At 44.7% G+C, this 14,455-nt stretch overlaps 1 protein-coding gene across 4 annotated transcripts in view; it reads left to right on the top strand.

Moving 5' to 3' along the window:
• Window positions 1-14,455, top strand: part of CUEDC1 (CUE domain containing 1) — a 304,599-nt gene that overhangs the window by 193,997 nt on the left and 96,147 nt on the right. For all 4 annotated transcript variants that reach the window (XM_060203804.1, XM_060203803.1, XM_060203805.1 and 1 more), the window contains exon 2: window positions 2,612-2,698. The gene's annotated coding sequence lies outside the window, so the exon portion shown is untranslated. The remainder of the gene's footprint in view (window positions 1-2,611; window positions 2,699-14,455) is intronic.

Below are 14,455 nucleotides of genomic sequence, written 5' to 3'. Positions count from 1 at the left end.
CTGTGCCTGCCCAGTCCTACCATAAGCCACGATGCCCTTCTCTGAGTCTCCTAAGAGACTAAATTTTTTTAAGTACTTAAAAATTATTATTTTAAAGGTTTGTTTTAGTTATTATACACAGAAGTGACAGAATGTCCCACATGAGACAGACAGAGAGACCTCTGGAACATGTGGTGCCAGGAACCTCAGGCATGCAAGTCAGATGCTCTACCAGTTGAACTATTTCCATCAGTCACAAAGATAAATTTATTATTTATTTATTTATTTGCTTCCAGGGTTATTGCTGGGGCTTACTGCCTGCACTGCGAATCCACTGCTCCTGTAGGCCATTTTTTCCCATTTTGTTGCCCTTGTTCTCGCCCTTGTTGCCCTTGTTATTGTTGCTATTGCTGTAGAATAGGACAGAGAGAGATGGAGAGAGGAGGGGAAGACAGGGGGAGAGAAAGATAGACACCTGTAGACCTGCTTCACCGCTTGTGAAGCGACTCCCCTGCAGGTGGGGAGCCGGGGGCTCAAACCAGGATCCTTATGCACATTTGGGCCATTGTGTGCTTAACCCACTGCACTACCACCCACCTCGTTTATTATTTGTTTTAAGAGAGGTCAGATGATGGTGCACCCAGTTAACCACACATACTACCATGCACAAGGACCCAGGTTCAAGCCTCCGCTACCCACCTGCAGGGAGGGTGCTTCACAAGTTGTGAAGCAAGTCTGAAGGTTTCTATTGTTTTCTATCCCTCTCCATCTCCCTTCTCAATTTCTCTGCCAGCACTGAACCCAGAAATAACCCTGGTGGCAATAAAGAGAGAGAGGGGACGGGGTAGATAGCACATAGGTTATGCGAAGAGACTAGGGCTCCAAGGTCTCAGGTTCAGTCCCCCCTCACCACCATAAGCCAGAGTTGACCAGTGTTCTGGTAAAAAAAGAAGAAGAAGGAGAAGAAGGAGAAGGAGGAGAAGAAGGAGAAGAAGGAGACAAAGGAGAAGGAGAGGGAAAGGGAGAGGGAGAGGGAGAGGGAGAGGGAGAGGGAGAGGGAGAAGGAGAAGAAGAAGAAGAAGAAGAAGAAGAAGAAGAAGAAGAAGAAGAGGAAGAAGTAGAAGAAGAAGAAGAAGGAGAGAGAGCGAGAACAGAACATTGCTTAGTTATGGCATATATGTTACTGGGGACCAAGCCTGGGGGGCCTCTCATGCATGTAACTCCTGTGCTCTACTGCTGAGCTACCTCCGGGCTTCCACTTTGTTTTCTGAGCCACTCTGAATGACCTTTATATGGTTTGTTTGTTTGGTTGGTTGGTTGTTTGGTTGTCACTGGGGCTTCACTGCTCCAGGAAGACTTTGTTTTGTTTTTAGATATAAAGATAGAGGCGGAATAGACAGAGAGAAAGATACCACAACACTGAAGCTTCCCTTAGTGTGGAAGGGGTAAAGCTTGAATGTGGGTAATGTCCAAGACAAAGCAAGTGAGCTATCTTGTTGGCCCTCTGTGGATCTTAATTTGAATTCTGAGTTGGAAGCTGGGATCCCCAGGGAAATGTAAAGGTTGCCTTCTTGTGGGGAGGTTGCAAGTAAACCCTGATGCCCAATCAGAATATGAGTGTTCAGAAAACACGTTTTCAGACTCTTTCTGATTTTAAAAAAAATTCTTTTAACAAATATTTATTTATTTATTCCTTTTATTACCCTTGTTGTTTTATTGTTGTAGTTATTACTGATGTTGTTGTTGGATAGGACAGAGAGAAATGGAGAGAGGAGGGGAAGACAGAGAGGGGGAGAGAAAGACAGACACCTGCAGACCTGCTTCACTGCCTGTGAAGTGACTCCTCTGCAGGTGGGGAGCCGGGGGCTTGAACCAGGATCCTTGCCGGTCCTTACGCTTTGTGCCACGTGCGCTTAACCTGCTGCACTACCACGTGACTCCCAGCTCTTTCTGATTTTATGGCACACATTTCCTGAAGCTTTGCTTTCCTCAACAATATCCTTCTGCCCCTATTTTGATTTGTTATTTTTACTCCCACTCCCAGCTACCATCAGCTGCTATTATTATTAGTATCACCAGATGCCAGGGTTTTGGTGCTCACTGCTCAAAAGCCTCATTGAGACAAGGATTGGTGAGACAGAAAAAAAAAAGGTTTTATTCAGGTACTAGCAACCTGAGAAGATGGCATATTCATAACTCCAAAAACCATTTTGTTCTCAGCCTGAGGTTCTAGGGCTTATAAGGTGAGGGTGAGGGGAGAAATAAAAAATAATTTGGGGAAGGGAATAGTAAGTTTATGAGATGAAAGAGTTGAAATGCACAAAAGGACCTGGGTTCTGGGGCTCCAACCCAGGCCCTTGAGGAGGTCCTTGTGCTCCACCTCCAAGCCCCCAAGATTATTATCTTTTTAAATGTGGGGAAACTAAGGTTCATTGCTAAGTGGTTCAAGTAAAGCTAACCTGTCTAAATAACACAGCTATTTATTAGATGGAATGGTTTGTTTGATTGCTTATTTTAATCTGTCATTGTGAAAAAATTTAAAGTATACACAAAAGTAGAGATACTAGTATAGTCAGTTTGCATGTACCCTTGCTAAACTCCTTATTTCTCCCTCCCCCCTTTTTTTTTTAAGGTTATAGAAGACTTATTGGAGTAAACAAGTTAAGAGATAGTAGCCAAGAGAAGGGCGGACAGTAAAAAGGAGCCTTCTGCCTCAAAGGTAAGACAGAGGGAGACATGTCATCAAAGAGATAACCAACTGCCTCAACTTACTTCTTTGTTTATATGTTTTTATTTTATTTTATTTTTAACCAGTGCACTGCTCAGCTCTGGCTTATGGTGGTTTGGGGGATTGAACCTGGGACTTTGGAGCATCAGGCATGAGAGTCTTTTTGCATAACCATTATGCAGTCTATCCCCACTTCAACTTTTTACTTCTTATAGAAAAACTCTGGCTACCTAGTTGATGCGGCATATAGCAAAGACTTCACTATGAATTAGAAGAAAAGACCTTTTTTTCCAGGGTACACAGCTTGGTAAGCAGAATATAGTCTAGATTTCAGTTCCATTTATCACTTTGGATGGGCACCTTGTACAGTGAACAGACTACACAACTGTGCATGGCAGCCTCCCCTTGTAACTTAAATATCTTTTAGGTATGCAGAAGGGGGACTGTAGCCAGACACCAGTTCGTAACTCCACTGATTTCTCTGTTTGGTGTTCAGTTATACAGGGTGAGGGAGAGAAGCTCTGTTGTTGGGAATTTTTCAAGTGAAAATAAATTAAGTGGTGATGGTGTGTGTGGAGGAGTAATTCCCAGAGGAGGCCATTCTGATGCAGAGGAGGGTAGGGACTAATGAGCTGTGCCTTTTGATACTCCTTTTTTCCTACCAGCCACTTGCTCTCTTGATGATTCTTTTTCCCTTGAAGCTTTCTCCCCTCTTTCTATGACCAGGGTGAGGGAAGCACTTGTTTGTGGCTTAGAGGCTGGCAAAAGTGGGGACTGGTAGAATCCAGGGTGTGAGAGCCTTGTGTGAGTTCACTCCTGGCTGCCACCCTCCTGGAGTACTAGGGACAAGCTGCCTTTGCCTCCTTAGCAGCTCCTCCTCAGGTCTCAGTTTAGCTGGTGGTTGAGAGGTCACATCAAGTTGAATATTTTTTCCATCAGGAGATGCTAGACTATTGTAGTAATATTCACATTTTGACTTCCTAGTGGGTAGACTAGGCTTATTTTTTTCTTCATGGAAGAGTCTGATGTGGACTAGGCCATCCTTCCTCATCTGTAGCCACACCAGCTGGAAGATGGAGCCTTCTATGTTAACACAGGGGGTGGGGGCAGCCCCTGAGCTTTTCCCTCCCTGCCTGGGCAAAAAAGCTAACACATGTTACTTTCATTCACATCTCATTGGCTTGAACTAGTCACCTGACTCTAGTCTGACTGCAGAGTAGTCTGGGAAATGTAGAGTGGCAGAGAACTATCTTCATGCTGCAAAGAAAAGATGTTGTATGCCTTGTCCCAGACTTTAGTCCACCAGTGTGTCAGGTCTAATCTCATCCTCATTTACCATTTTTTTTTTTAATACTGACAGGAAGGGAACACTCATCACTTCCCTTTCCCTAGGGAAGGAAGCTGGAGATTGTACTGAAAGAGAGTCACATAACAGGGATTTTTTTTTTTTATTATTTCTTTTTTTGGGGATCAATGTTTTACAGTTGACAGTAAATACAATAGCTTGTACATGCATAACATTTTTCATTTTTCCACAAAACAATACAACCCCCACTAGGTCCTTTGCCATCCTGTCCCAGGACCTGAACTCCCTCCCACCCCAGAGTCTTTTACTTTGGTGCAGTACACCAACTCCAGTCCAAGTTCTGCTTAGTGTTTTCTCTTTTGATCTTGTTTTTCAATTTTTGCCTGTGAATGAGATCATCCCATATTCATCCTTCTGTTTCTGACTTCTTTCACTTAACATGATTTCTTCAAGCTCCATCCAAGATGGGCTGAAAATGGTGAAGTCACCATTTTCACTCTGAAAATGTCCAATAGTTCTAGTTTATCTGTCTCTTCATTTAGCTCTGTTATCTCTTTATTGATTTTCTGTCTGGCTGATCTGTCAAGTTGAGAGAGTGGTATGTTTAAGTTCCCTATTATTACTGTATTGCTGTTAATATATTGATGTAGCTCTTTCAACAGATGTTTGATGTACTAAGATGGCCTCTCCTTGGGTGCATAGATGTTGACAATCATTAAGTCTTCTTGATTGATTGATCCTCTGAGCACTAAGTAATGTCCATCCCATCTTTTAAATTTTATTTATTTTAAGGTCTATCATGTCAGATATGAGCATAGCTGTTCCTGCCCTTTTTTTGTGGTCCATTGGCTTATATGGTAGTTTTCCATCCTTTCACTTTGAGTCTGTGTTTGTCTTGTTTAGTTATGTGGGATTCCTGCAGACAACATATGGTTGGGTTGTGTTTTCTGATCCATCTTCCTACTCTACCTTTTAATAGGTGAATTCAAACCATTAACATTTATTGATATTATAGATTGAAGATATATATATATATATATATATATATATAGTCTTAAACTTTATTTATTTATTTTCCCTTTTGTTGCACTTGTTGTTTTATTGTTGTAGTTATTATTGTTGTTGTTATTGATGTCATTGTTGTTGGATAGGACAGAGAGAAATGGAGAGAGGAGGGGAAGACAGAGAGGGGGAGAGAAAGATGAACACCTGCAGACTTGCTTCACTGCTTGTGAAGTGACCCCCCTGCAGGTGGGGAGCTGGGGGCTTGAACTGGGATCCTTATTATTATAGATTTTTACAGTATTCTGATATATGGCATGTTTATGGTGATCTGATAGTTTATAGGAGACCTTTCAGAACTTCTTTCAGGGCAGATTTGGCGATAGTTGATTCCTTCAATTGTTGCCAGTCTGAGAAGGTTTTTATGCCTCCATCTAGTCTGAATGATAGTCTAGCAGGATACAGTAGTCTTGGTTGAAAACCTTTCTCATTGAGCACTTGATAGATAACTTGCCATTCTCTTCTGGCCTGTTTGTGAGGACTGCTAATCTGCTGCTAATCTTATGGATTTTCCTCTGTGACTCTTTGTTTTTCTTTTGCAGCTTTCAGGATCCTTTCTTTATCCTTATTCCTTTTCATTCTAAATATGATGTGTCTTGGTGTCTTTAAGTCTGGGTTAATTCTGTTTGGTAATTGGTTATTCTCAGAATCACCTGCAATGCATGCTCAATAAAATATCAATATTGCTAAGAGAAGCCAAAACTGACCAACCCTAGACATCTATGGCCTTTAAGAGTTAGAATGAGGGAGTTGGACAGTAGCGCAGTGGGTTAAGTGCAGGTGGCGCAAGGTGCAAGGACCGGTGTAAGGATCCCAGTTCAAGCTCCGGCTCCCTACCTGCAGGGGAGTCGCTTTTCAAGCGGTAAAGCAGGTCTGCAGGTGTCTGTCTTTCTCTCCTCCTCTCTGTCTTCCCCTCCTCTCTCCATTTCTCTCTGTCCTATCCAACAGCAATGACTACAACAATAATAACTACAACAATAACTACAACAATAAAACAACAAGGGCAACAAAAGGGAATAAAGAAGTAAGTATTTTTTTTTAAAGTGTTAGAATGAAAAGGTAGGGCTGTCTAGGTGTAGGGTGAAGATACAGGAAGAAACCCTGGGGGAAGACAGACAGGAAGCTGGAGGGGGCCCTGGGGAGAGTCTGCTGACAGAGAAGCAGGTCTAACAGACAGATGCTCAGATCTTTCTGTTAATCTAGTTATGTCTGGATTAATAGCTGGAGCAGCTCGGAGCAGCACACAGCCCTGGGCACTCATCCATCTCTCCTCCCACTGCTTCCCACCCCCATGACTCCCCACCCCCCCTAGCTGTGGTATCTCTGACCCTCGTGAGATGTTGAATTATGAATGATTCTGTAGAATCCTAGAAGTTTACTGGCTCCTTAATTTTGATCCTGCGCTTGGGTTTAGAACCAGATTTAGATATTTGGGATTAAAATGCCTCCCCTTGTGAATCTGCTGTTCTGGAGAGTTAAAAAATAAATGAAGGAGAGGCATACGGGAAAGTGGGCCCTATCTAGGGGTTCCAGGACTGGGGGAAGTAGAGGCTCTATAGTGGAGATGTGACCAGTCAACGCTCATGTTCAGTGGGGAAGCAATTACAGAAGCCAGACCTTCCACCTTCTACCCAGGCCATAATGACCCTGGGTCCATGCTCCCAGAGGGATAGAGAGTGGGAAAGCTATCAGGGGAGGGGGTGGGATATGGAGACTGGGTGGTGGGAATTGTGTGGAGTTGTACCCCTCCTACCCTATGGTTTTGTTAATTTATCCTTTCTTAAATTAAAAAAAAAATAAATGAAGGGTCAGGCAGTGGCGCAGTGGGTTAAGCGTATGTGGCGCAGAGCACAAGGACTGGCGTAAGGATCCCGGTTCGAGGCCCTGGCTCCCCACCTGCAGGGGAATCGCTTCACAGGTGGTGAAGCAGGTCTGCAGGTGTCTATCTTTCTCTCCCCCTCTCTGTCTTCCCCTCCTCTCTCCATTTCTCTCTGTCCTATCCAACAATGAACAACATCAACAATGGCAATAATAATAACCACAACGTGGCTACAACAACAAGAGCAACAAAAGGGGGAAAAATGGCCTCCAGGAGCGGTGGATTCATGATGCAGGCACCAAGCCCAGCAATAACCCTGGAGGAGGAAAAAAAAAATTAAATAAATAAATGAAGAAACCATTCTAACCATAGAGCAATTTGAGGGCTGAATTATTTAGAGAGACTGCTCCCTCTTGTCCTGGGGGGAAGGAAAGAGGGAGGAGTGTGGGACTGGCTGGGGCTAGGTCAAAGGGGTCCCTATGCTGTCAGGCCTATCTTTCACCTTTGTCCCTGGGCCTGGTGGTGGCTGACAGAGAAAGTGGTGGTGGATAGGTTCAGGCTGAGCCTGAGAAGAGGCCCCTTCCTTCCTTTTTCTGCTGCTGAGGGCTTCTGTTGCCCACTTGGTCTTGCATGGCTCTGGGATGTGGTGATAATGAATTACATAAATAAGTCATTTCCATTAGTAGTTGGGTGGTGGCCACCAGGCATTGCCTCTTGGGGGATAAGGGTGGGGCCTGGGCTAGCCAGAGGTCTGTGCCCAGCTGGCTATAGTCCCTGATTCTTTCTCTAGGGAGCCCCTAAGGGAGGTGGCTGCTTGGCTGGGCAAGGGCCTTAATCCTCTTTGGTTCCTTTCAAGACTATGTTTTCAGTCAGGACTTGAAGAAAATCTGAGCTTCAAGCAGCTGTGAGACTCTGGGGCTTCTGAAAGGGCTGTTCGGTGTCAGCTAGATGTCCTTGAAGTGGGTAGGTGCTCAAGATAGGGTTCTGGGTGCCAGGAAGGTCCCCTGGAAGGGGTCAGGGCCAGTGTCCAGGAGCTGAGGCCGGCCCTGGGCTGCTTAGGTGGACTGTGGCCATGGCAACCCTCGCCTGAGGCTGTGGTAAACACAGGCATTCAAAGGGGGCCTTGTTCTCTGTGGGGGCCCTTCAACCCAGGCCTGCTTTGGCTTTTCTGACTGGAGGGAAGAGGGCTTACAGCTGGAGAGGGGGTAGGCCTGTCTGTGTAGAAATGTCACTCCTGGTTCCCCCTACCCTCATCCCTGCGTGTTTTTCCTGGAGGCCTCAGTTTCTAAAGCTCCTGCTTCTGGAGAAAAAGAAGCACAAGCATCAGGAATGTGTTTAGTCTCCAGGCAACTGTGTGTGTGTGTGTGTGTGTGTGTGTGTGTGTGTGTGATTTGAGGAGAGGCAAAGAAGCTTGGAAAAAAGCACTATCACACTGACTGCCTCAGAATGGAAGGTCTCATTTGATGTCAAGTTAGTTACGGACACCTGAAGCAGAACTTTATAGTTTGCTCATCCTTTTGGCAGTGGATATCAAATAGATATATGATCTCAGAGAAGATATTAAATCATCTATCAGATGTAATGTAACCATACTGGCAATTCACATCTTTATATATTAGCCAGTGAATTTTAGTGAGAAAGCTGATCTTAAGAGGTTGCTGTCTTTGAGGATCTGCTCATGATTTTGTCTTTTAGTGAATCCCTTTATAAAAGTTGGGAGTGCGGGGGCCAGGCGGTAGCATAGCAGCTTAAGCGTACATGGCACAAAGCGCAAGGACTGGCTCAAGGATCCCGGTTCGAGCCGCTGGCTCCCCACTTGCAGGGAAACAGGTCTGCAGGTGTCTATCTTTCTTTCCTCCTCTCTGTCTTCCCCTCCTCTCTCGATTTCTTTCTGTCCTATCCAACAACAATGACAGCAATAACTAGTAATAAAAATGACGGCGACAAACAACAAGGGCAACAAAAGATAAAAATAGCCTCCAGGAGTAGTGGATTCGTAGTGCAGGCACTGAGCGCCAGTGATAACCTGGAGGCAAAAAAAACATAAAATAAAATTAAAAAAGTTAGGAATGGTGGCATATCTGCTCTCTAGGTATTGAGATATGTTATTCTCTCTTTTTAATTTTAAAAAATATTTTGTTTACTTTTGGATAGAGATAGCCAGAAGTCAAGGGGAAGGGGAAAACAGAGAGAGAAAGAGACAGAGAGACAGACACCTGCAGCACTGCATCACCACTTACAAAGCTTTCCCTCTGCAGGTGAGGACCAGGGGCTTGAACCTATATCCTTGAGCATTGCAACATATGTGCTCAACCAGGTGTGTCACCACCCAGCCCCATATGTTATTCTCTGTTTTTTTTCTTTTTTTTTTTTAAATTTTTTATTTAAGAAAGGATTAGTGAACAAAAGCATAAGGTAGGAGGGGTACAACTCCACACAATTCCCACCACCCAGTCTCCATATCCCACCCCCTCCCCTGATAGCTTTCCCATTCTCTAGCCCTCTGGGAGCATGGACCCAGGGTCGTTGAGGGTTGCAGAAGGTAGAAGGTCTGGCTTCTGTAATTGCTTCCCCGCTGAACATGGGCGTTGACTGGTCGGTCCATACTCCCAGTCTGCCTCTCTCTTTCTAGTAGGGTGTGTCTCTGGGGAAGCTGAGCTCCAGGACACATTGGTGGGGTCTTCAATCCAGGGAAGCCTAGCCAGCATCCTGGTGGCATCTGGAACCTGGTGATTGAAAAGAGAGTTAACATACAAAGCCAAACAATTTGTTGAGCAATCATGTTATTCTCTGTTTATGTGTTGCTGAATGAATGAGTAATGAATGCATTTAAGCTTCTTAGGGAAGACCTCTCTTGTCACTACGTCTCTTTGGCCTTGTCTGAAGAGGTGTCCAGTAGGGGTAGCTTTGGGTGGGGAGCCATCAGGGAGGCAGGCCATGGATTGACTCCTGTTAACACTGGTGAGGCTACTCACAGATAGGAGATTTTTGGGGAGAGTTACAGATTTTGAGAAAACATCCTAGCTTTTTTTTTTTTTTTTTGCTTCAAGGGTAATTGTTGGGGCTCAGTGTCTGCAGTATGAATTCACTGCTTCTATGGCCATTTTTCTATTAAAAAAATTTTTTTTGGATAGGACAGAGAGAAATTGAGAGAGGAGGAGAAGATAGAGGGAGAGAGAAAGATAGACACCTGCAGACCTGCTTCACTGTTTGTGAAGAGACCCTCCTGCAGGTGGGGAGTGGGGGATTAGAACTGAGATCCTTGCGTGGGTCCTTGCAGCTTGGTACTATTTCCTGCTCCAAGAAAATATCCTAGTCTTTCAGGCTCAGAAAGGACCTGATTTTTTTTTTTTTTTTTTTTTTTTTGGTGGTCAGGGGGCTGGTGTCTGTGTACTTACCTTTTTAAAAAATGTTATAATTATTTATTATTTATTTATTAGATAGAGATAAATTAAGAAAAAAGGGATGGATAGAGAGGAAGAAAGAAAGTAACCTGCAGAGTGGGAGAGAGAGCATAATAGTTAAGCAAAAAGGCTTTAATGCCTGAGGCCCCAAAAGTCCCAGGTTTAATCCCCACACTACCATAATCCTGAGCTAAGCAGTGTTTTGAGCTCCCTCTCTTTCTTTCACTCTTTCTGTTCTTTCTGCCACAAGGTTTGTTACTGGGGCTCGGTGGTGGCTTACAAATCCACCATTTTTTTCTTTTCTTTTTTTTCTTCTTTTCTTTCTATTTTTGTTTAACAGGAAAGAGAGAAATTGAGAAAGGAGGCGCTATAGAGAGAGCGAGAGAAAGATAGATACCTGCAGACCTGTTCCTCTACTCATGAAGTGTTTCTCCTGTAGGTGGGGAGCTCAAACCCAGGTCCTTACACATGGCGATAGGTATGCTTAACTGGGTGTGTGCCACCACCTGTCTCTGTATCTGTCTCTCTGTATCTCTCTCATTAAAATAAATCAAATTGGGGTCGGGCAGTAGCACAGCGGGTTAAGCACACATGGCGCAAAGCACAAGGACCAGCATGAGGATCCCGGTTTGAACCCCCGGCTCGCCACCTGCAGGGGAGTCACTTCACAGGGTGTGAAGCAGGTCTGCAGGTGTCTATCTTTCTCTCTCCCTCTTTGTCTTCCCCTCCTCTCTCCATTTCTCTCTATCCGATACAACAAGGAACGACATCAACAATAACAATAATGATCACAACAAGGCTACAACAACAAGGGCAACAAAAGGGGGAAAAAGTGGCCTCCAGGAGCAGTGGATTCATGGTGCAGGCACTGAGCCCCAGCAATAACCCTGGAGGCAATAAATAAGTAAATAAATAAATAAATAAATAAAATAAAACAAATTGGGGGCCAGGTGGTAGCACACCAGGTTAAGGACACATGGCACAAAGCACAAGGACCTTTGTAGGGATCCTGGTTCGAGCACCCATCTCTCCACCTATAGAGGGGTTGCTTCCCACAAGTGGTCTTTCTCTTCCCATCTCTATCTTCCCCTCCTCTCTCAATTTCTGTCTGTCGTATCCAACAACAACAACAGCAGCAGCAATAACAATAATAACAACAACTAGGACAACCAGGGCAACAAAAATGGGAAAAATGGCCTCCAGGAGCAGTAGATTCATAGTGCAGGCACCGAGCCCCAGCGATAACCTTGAAGGCAAAAAATAAGTAAATAAATCAATAAAATATATTTTTAAAAAGAAAGAAAGACACCTGAAGCACTGCTTTACTGCTTCCCCCTGCATGTGAAGACCGGGGGCTTAAATTTGAGTTCTTGCACGTGGTAATGTGTATACTTAACAAGGTGCACCACCACCTCATCACCACCACCACCACCACTACTTCCTCTTCAAAATTTATTTGAGACAGAGGAGGAGGAGGAGGAGGAGGAGGAGGAGGAAGAGAGAGAGAGAGAACACCTGAGCATCACTCTGGCATGCAATACTGGGGGTCAAACTTGAGACTTCATGCCTGAAGGTCCAATACTTTATCTACTGTGCCACCTCCCAGGCTGCAGGCATCCGTGTAAATTCTCAGGTCACTGTCAGCCTCTCTCATAAACCTTTAAAAACTATTTGTGTGTGTGTGGTAAGGGTTAGGCATGGGTGAGTTCAGTAAACCCTGTTTGTGTTCCTCACTGCAGCCAAGGGTTAGTTCATTCTCAGCACAGGGCTCACCAATGAGGCAACTGTCCCCCAGTAGACATTGACAATGTCTGGAGACAGTTTTGAGCACCCTAACTAGGAGTGGAGAGGCTACTGGCATTTGTGGGTAGAAGCCAGAGCTGCTATTAAGTATCTTCCAGTCTAGTGCCCAGCTTCTCTCTTTTCCTTCATCCCTCCCTTCCTCCATATCTCCTTCCCTCCCTCCTTCCTTCCTTCCTTCTTCCTTCCTTCCTTCCTTCCTTCCTTCCTTCCTTCCTCCCTTTCTTTTTCTTTCTTCCTCCCTCTCCATCTTTCCCCTCTCAGTTTCTCTCTGTTCTATCAAAAATAAAACAAGCAAAAAGCAGCTCTAATGCAGGGACCAAGGAAGTCTGGAGATTTTGTTAAAGCAGAATTCTGAGGGAGAGAAGGACATGCTCGGGTGGAGAGGAGCAGGGTGAGGGAATAGCATATTAAAGGGCTTGGAGGGAAGAGAATAATAAGATTTGATTTTTGCAAAGGAAAAAAAGGTGTTTGTGGTGTTGTGATGGCATCTGAGATCCAGAGGAATTTTGCAGCCAGGGGGTCCTGGAGCTGGGCAGGAGCCTCTCTGCCTGTGTTTGCTGTGTGTGTCAGTAACCCTCCAGCCTTTCTTTCTCCACCTTGTGTAAATGAAGTGAAGGAGCCCCTGTCAGGTGCCCTCGGCTTCAAGTGCCCAGTGTCAGCCTCAGGCTGACTTTCCTCAGTCCACACGCACGTGAAAGCTGTTGTCCCTCTGCCTGGGAATAGGCCGTGCCCTTGCCTTTGTGATGGCTCCATGGCTCTTCTGTGACTGGTTCCCTATTTTTTTTAGAGAAAGCCAAGCAAAGTGTCTTCATCGACTCAACCCAAGCTGTATGTCCTTGTCTAATAGTGTCTGGCACACAGTAGGTTTTTCATATGTGTGTGTGTGTGTGTGTATGTGTGTGTGTGTGTGTGTGTTGCCACTAGGCACTACAGTAATTGCTGGGGCTTGCTGCTCCTGGTGGCCTTTTTTTTTTTTTTTTTTTGCGTTTTTGTTCTTTCTATTTTTATTAGGTAGGAAACTGAGACAGGAAGGAGAGACAGAGAGGGACAGAGAAAGATAGATACCTGCAGTCCTACTTCACTGCTTGAACTCAAATGCTAGCACATGGTAACGTGTGTGTTCAACCTGGTGTGCCACCTCCTGCCCCTCTCATAATTTTTTAACATATATGTATATATATTGTGACTGGGTGGTGGCACATCCGGTAAGGGTTCAAGGCCCCAGCCCCTACCTGCAGTGGTGAAATTTTGTGTCACAGTGCTTCTGGTGTCTCTCTCTCCTTTTCTCTTGCTCTCTATTAAAGAAAGAGAGGGAGGGAGGCTTTAAGGGAGGGAGAGAGGAAATAAAAAAGTAAAGAGACTGCTGGAGGCAGCGAAGTCATAGTGTAGACACTGAGCCCCATGATAACCCTGGGTAGGAAGAAAAAAAGGAAGGAAGGGAGAAAGAAAGAAAGAAAGAAAGAAGAAAGGAAGGAAGGAAGGAAGGAAGGAAGGAACAAAGAAAGAAAAAGGAAGAAAGAGGGGCTGGGTGGTGGCGCACCTGGTTGAGTGCACATGTTACAATGCATAAGGTCCTGGGTTCAAGCCCCCAGTCCTTACCTGAAGGGGGAAAGCTTTGTGAGTGGTGAAGCAGGGCTGCAGGTGTCTCTCTCTCCCTCTCCATCTCCCCCTTCCCTCTTGATTTCTGGCTGTCTCTATCCAATAAACAAATAAAGATAATAAAAAAAAAAGAAAGAAAGAGGGGACTGGGAGGTGGCACACCTGGTTGAGCACACATATTACAGTGCTCAAGGACCCAGGTTTGAGCCCCAGGTCCCCTGCAGGGAGAAAGCTTTGCAAAGTGGTGAAGCAGAGCTGCAGATGTCTCGTCTTCCTCTCTATCTCCCCCTTCCCTCTCGATTTCTGGCTGTTTTTATCCAATAAATAAAGATAATAAAAAATAAAAAGAGAGAAAGAGACAAGGAGAAGAAAGAAAGAAAAAAGAAAAGAAAAAGGAAGGGAGAAGGCATAGTCTAGAAGATTTTGTGCCATAAATTGAGTTAAGAGAGACTGAGACTGATGATAAGGATGACCGTCTCTTCTGTGAGGAATCTCCAGGTAGGACAGGTAACCCGAGGGCTAGTGAAGGAAGCAGGGACTGTTGCCTTTGAAGTACAGCTGCTCCTGCCCCTTTTTGTCACCGAGAAGTCATTTCTGCTTTCCTTGGATGAGCCACATTACTCCTCATACTCGGAGCCGTCTTAGTGCTCACAATAGATGAGTCTTTTTTCTTTTTTTTCTTTTTTTAAAAAGATTTTAATTTATTCATGAGAAAGATAGAAGAAGAGAGAGAAAGAACCAGACATCACTCTGAT

Source organism: Erinaceus europaeus, chromosome 12 (assembly GCF_950295315.1).
Source record: "Erinaceus europaeus chromosome 12, mEriEur2.1, whole genome shotgun sequence".
Lineage (NCBI taxonomy): Eukaryota > Metazoa > Chordata > Mammalia > Eulipotyphla > Erinaceidae > Erinaceus > Erinaceus europaeus.
Note: the sequence above shows the minus strand (reverse complement) of the source record. Positions and strands in the feature narration are given on the sequence as shown.